Raw genomic sequence first — 6,184 nt, forward strand, 5'->3', positions numbered from 1 at the left:
AAATTTGAGTCTCTATACCAGACTCTCTATACTATACCATACTGAAGTTTTTTTCAATTCATAACAGTCTCTTTTAGTTTTCTAGGCTTATTAAGTTATGTTATTTGTTTGGTTTTCTCTTTTTTTGGTCTCATTTTTCTCAACCCTGACTAACTTGATTTTTTGATTTTTTTTCAAGCAGAGTTCACAAAGCGATTCTAGCTTTATGATAGTGCTGCCAATCATCAGTGGATAGTATTCTATTATCAGTATCCCTTATTTTCATTTCTGGAACTTTTGCAAAACAGGGAAAATAGAAGTTGTATTTTTGACTGCTCTATTCACATACTGAGTTTAAAATATCTTCTATGTGGCATTCTTTTACAAACTTCAAAAAAATGATTTGTCCCGCTTCTTTTAGCGGGACTTTCACACTTTAGTGTTGTATAGTCATCTGGGGTAATCACGGGACAGTTAAAAAAAAGGAATAAATACAGGACACCCCTAAAAATGGTGTTATTATTATAAATTTGGATTCAGATGGAGAGGATTTTGGCGTCATTCTAGGTGCTTAGATTTTTCTAACATAATTATATACTTTTGATGATGAAGGGACTTTTCAAGCTTTAGTGTCAGGAAGAGCTGCAATCACTTTGATTATATTTTGACTGAATTCTGACATCAAGATACTATGGTTTGAAATCTTAATAGTCTCATTATAAAACAAGGCTCTAAAAACTGTGTCCCATATTTACCCCTTAGTCAAATCTTAATCTTGGGGTAATTATGGGACACTAAAGTTTGAGTTTGAAGTGTTTATTGTTTAAAGAAAACTACAAACTTAATTTTCTAGTTTAATGGAATCATAACTACACTCTAATCTTTCAAAACATGCCAAGGTTTGCATGTTTAATATACTTCAGTTGGTTTAGATTGCTCTATACAAATTTTACTGATTGAAGTGTCCCGTTATTACCCCAAAATGGGAAAAAGGCTGGGGTAAAAATGGGACACTGTAACTAATTTTGTTGAAAGTCCTTTAAATGATATGATTTGAAGTCATCAAGTGGATGCAAAACCTCAAATATCATGACCTTTTGGAAAGATATCTGGATTTTTCAATAGCATTTTATACCTGTCCCATAATTACCCCGAGGGTGTCCCGTAATTACCCCAAAATGCGGGGTATTTATGGGACACCTTTAAAATTAATTTTAGGAGCATCTACTAAATTTCAAGGAAAAGTAATAAATCTTGTGTAAAGGTCATACTCTGATAAATAAAATATCAAAAGATCAGATCTCTAGGATTATTACATTCAGAGTAATGCACAAATATGTCAAAAGAAGTTGGGTGTATCTGTCATTGATTAAGGTATGAGGGATGTTGAAACCACTGCATTCAATTTTTGATATTGTAAAAGAAATCAATTGGATAAATTCTGGGGCGACCGATTTATGGAGTTTGTTTGTTGGTTGCCTGTAAACAATGCCAAGAACAATATTGAGTTGTTTAGAGTAGAGTAAAAGGGCTTCGTTGACTCCATTTGAGAATTCCAGTAGTGAAGTAAAAAAAGGGGCAACATCTTCACGAATGTATAATGCAACACCGCCACTGTATCTACCATGTTTGGCTTTTGGTCGATTTTGATCCTTTCTAAAAATTCTATAACCTTGTATCTCAAGCTCAGCTTTATTGTGATGTTTTGACAACAAAGTTTCGGTTATACCTAAAAATATTTGATTGTCAGTGTGTAGAATGTCACGTAGGTAGGTATGGAACTGATGAGGGTTTTGTTTGTGGGCACAAGCCTTGGATATTAAGATGATCGAGTTTGATTCTGTATGGTTCAGTGCAGATTTGACAAATGTCTTCAAAATAATTTTTTATTTTTAGGCAAAGCTTCTTGACAGCTTCATCTTTAAGTCGGATGGTGTCGACAGGAGCTTTGGATAGGAAAGATAGAGTGTCCATAATAACTTCCTTGTTGAAGGACAATTTCAGAGAATTTATGTTTTCTTTCGTTGGATTTTCTGGATTGTATGATCTGAGGCAATCTCTGATTTTAGGTGTTGAAGCCTGCTCAGCAAGTAAACTAGGGGATAAAATCCTTGAACATGTATCATTCGAAAAAGATCTTGGTGTTATCATCGATAAGAATCTCTCCTTCGACCAACACATATCAAATCAAGTGAAAAAAGCTAATTCAATGGCTAGTCTTATCAGGCGGACCTTCACGTACCTCACTCCTGAATTGTTTCGAAAACTGAGAACAAGTCATAAAACTAAAAGTCAGCACTCTGTGGTTGTGACGTACCATAACTTGGTCTAATGTGGACATCCCTCATCTAATTCCCACACCCTTTTTATCAGCTGAAAGTGATAGAAAGGTCAAAGCTATTTTTCTTTGCTTAGTGGTCAGGGAGTTTCCTCCATTTTCAATCAGTGATTCAAACTTTCATATTATTCCTGTCTCTAAAGAAAGGGAGAATGTGTCTTTTTAAAAGGAATTTTATAACACTTCATGGCAGATTAAAAAGACAATCAGGAAACAAAAGCTTCTTCATTTTTCATGTTCCCATTAATGGGGAAGAATGAAATTTTCAGAAGATGCTTTACAAATTGCTTTACAAATTTTGATATGAGGATTCCCATTTTCGTAAAATTGCAATTCCCCATCAATTTGGTGTTTTTGGAAAGAAAAGTTGATTTTATTATTGGACACGTGGTATTCAACACCCTTGCAATAAGCAGGCCCACTTTGCCTCGTTTATTTTTGTTTTCAACAGTTTTCAACTGGGTTCTTCCAGAATGCAGAGTAGCAAAATTGAGTTATATGTAAAACAAACATACAACGGGGGTTCTGTTTTCTTCTTCGAGCTGTGTTTCGGCATCGATGCAGGATCTTTTTACATGTTTTTTAGAACTTTTCATGTTATTGAGTTTATTCCCTTGATATAATTTTACATTTTTCAAGCACCTCTGACATCTTTGCGCTTATAAGGACAGCACATTTCTGCTGAATCGACATTTCATTGTTAAAAAAATTGCCTTTTTCGGCAATAGTTGCCGAAAAGAGCAATAATTGCCGTTTTTATCTTAAACACCCAACTGCCCATGGTTGCAAAATGGTGGCTATGGGTAATTCCTTTGTTTTTTTGTCATTTTCTTTTGTTCTATATGTGAAGAGTATAAAGGGCCATTCAAGAAGATTTTTGTTAGAAGCCGAATCAATTGAACGTAATTGAACGCAATCGAATAATTGCGATTCGATTGTCGAACGTAATCGAATCTCAATCGAACAGCCAATTCCTGGGTAATATTCGATTGTGTTCGATTGCGTTCGAGTAAGTCAAGTAAGGTTAGATTGGTTTGATTAATAGTTGACTATGTTCCATTGGTTTGATTGATTGTCAATTACAATCGATTAATATTCGATTTCGTTCGATTACGATAACGTTTGATGAGTTTGATTGCAATTAAATTAAATTGGATCACTCCGTTAGAGCTTTTTAGTGTGGGCAGTCGAGCGCTAAAGTATCGTACAAAAGCGAATAAAATCTAAATCAATCGAATGTAATCGAACATAATCGAATACAATCGAATGTAATTGAAGCAATCGAACGGCAAATCCTAGGTAATATTCGATTGCGGTTCAATTGCGTTAGACAATCGAATTGCAATTATTCGATTGTGTTCAATTGCGTTCAATTGATTCGGCTTTTGATTCGTTCGATTGACACCGTCTGGTCTAATCTCGACATCCGTCTTCTAATTTCGACACCCTTCTTTAGAGATAGGAATAATATGAAAGTTGGAATTGGTGATTGAAAAAAGATCTATCCTCCCTTACCACTAAGCAAAGAAAAATAATTTCAATCTTTTTTTTATTTTTCAGCTCTAAAAAAGGGTGTCGAATTAAGACGAGGGATGTCAACATTAGACCAAGTTACGGTAATTTTTTTCTTTTCCAGCGGTGGTCGGAAATTCTGATAATTCAATTGCCTTGGAAATTCATACATTTTCTGTCGATATTGTTACTAACATATTTTATCTTTTGTTCTTATAGAGTAGATTAAGAGAGAGGGCTTGGTCCCCAAAATATATATTATACGAAAGCTAAAAGTATATGTGTCAACTTCATCAATGGTAGCAGAATGGCTATGAAGATTAAGACACCAGAGTACAAAAGTGGTTACTATGAGAGATATCGGATTGAACTCGAAGCGTGGCGAGAAATTACCGACCTAGAAGCAGAGAAACAGGGCATAGCTATAGCCCTCACACTCCCAGAAGATGATGAAAGTGGAATTCGAGAGAAAGTTTTTGATGAGCTGTCTATAACTGACTTAAAAGGACAAGATGGTTTGGACAAATTACTGAGATTTATGGATAAAAAGTTAAAGAAGGACGATCTTGCTGACAGCTGGGAGAAATTCAGCACTTTTGAAGAATACGAGAAAAAGGAACAGTCTATTACTGAATACATTTCCAAATTCGATCAGAACTATAACAAAATGTCGAAAAAAGGAATGACCCTCCCTTCAGAAATACTTGCATTCAAGCTGTTGAAACAAGCCAATTTGGGCAATGAAGAGAGACTTCTAGTGTTAACTGGAATGGATTACAAAAACAAGAAAGAACTTTATGAACAAGCGAAACTTTCTTTGAAAAAGTTTAAAGGGGACCAAGTCTCTGAAATTTCCAATGGTGTGAAAGCAGCAAATCTTGAAACTGTTTGCTTAACGGAAGATGAAGTCTTGTATACAAATCACCGACAACAAAACAACAACGGAAGACGTGGCCGTGGCAGTTATCGTGGAGGTGCTCATCGTGGAGGTGCTAATCGAGGTGCTTATCGAGGAGGTGCTCGTTCCAGACCACAACAAAATTGGCAGCAGCAAGAATCTGATTCTACACGTCCTTCCAGAAAGATTAATCCAAAGAACTCTGAAGGGAAACTATTGACATGTGCAAGCTGTGGTTCATATAGACACTTACTTCCTGAATGTCCAGACAGCTGGGAAAATCTTGCTAAAACTAACAAAAACAATTCGCAAGAATTCTGTCTCTATACTGGAGCAGATACATCCAAACCAGATAATGCACTTCTTCGCTCAGAAGCTGCATTTTGTGCCGTGCTTGACTGTGCTTGTTCGAGCACAGTTTGTGGAACATCCTGGTTTCAGAACTATACTCAAATGCTCAATGAAGAGGAGAAGAAGAAAATCAAGCAGTTCACTGGAGGCAGACTGTTCAAGTTTGGCGGTGGTGAAGTTCTTTCCTCAATTGCCTGTTACGAAATCCCTGCGTATCTTGCTGGGAAAGAGATAACAATCGTTACTGACGTTGTCGATTCTGACATCCCTCTTCTGCTGTCCATCAAAGCAATGAAGAAAGCAGGTATCATCCTCGATCTGGTCAACGACTCAGCTGAGATCTTTGGCAAAGTTGTATCCTTAAATCATACATCATCAGGACACTACTGCGTCTCAATTGCCAAAGAATTTGATGTTTCTCAAGTGTTTGCAGTCAAAATTGCAGAACTGGAAGATAGTGACAGATACAAAGTTTTACTGAAGCTGCACAGACAATTTGCGCATCCATCGATGGTGAAGCTGATATCCCTTCTCAAAGATTCCAACAGTTGGTCAGACGAATTTAAACCCCTGCTTCTGGAAATCCACCAAAGATGTGAGCTGTGCAAGATGTATCCTACAACCCCTCCACGACCAGCCGTTGCGTTGCCATTAGCAGCCCAATTCAATGACAAAGTTGCCCTCGACTTAAAGAAGTGGGGAGATAAATGGATTCTCCACATGATAGACATGTGGTCTCGTCTCACAGTGTCAAAGTTCATCTCTCGTAAGAAGCCAACAGAAGTCATCGACAACATCATGCTGCACTGGTGTGGTGCAGGATATGGCATTATGTCAAGTATCGTTACAGACAATGGAGGTGAATTCAATGCTGATGAAATCAGAGAAGTGTCTAGCATCTTGAACATCCAAACAATTACAACAGCTGCAGAGAGTCCATTTCAAAATGGTTTGTGTGAAAGGAATCATGCAATTACTGACATCATGCTTCTCAAGTTGAAAGAACAATGTCCACGAACACCAATTGACGTTCTTCTAGCATGGGCAAACACATCACGAAACAGTTTGCAAATGTGGCATGGATTCAGCAGTTACCAGCTTGTCTT

Source organism: Clytia hemisphaerica, unplaced genomic scaffold, assembly GCF_902728285.1.
Source record: "Clytia hemisphaerica strain Z4C2 unplaced genomic scaffold, Clytia hemisphaerica genome assembly, whole genome shotgun sequence".
In the NCBI taxonomy this organism is placed as follows: domain Eukaryota; kingdom Metazoa; phylum Cnidaria; class Hydrozoa; order Leptothecata; family Clytiidae; genus Clytia; species Clytia hemisphaerica.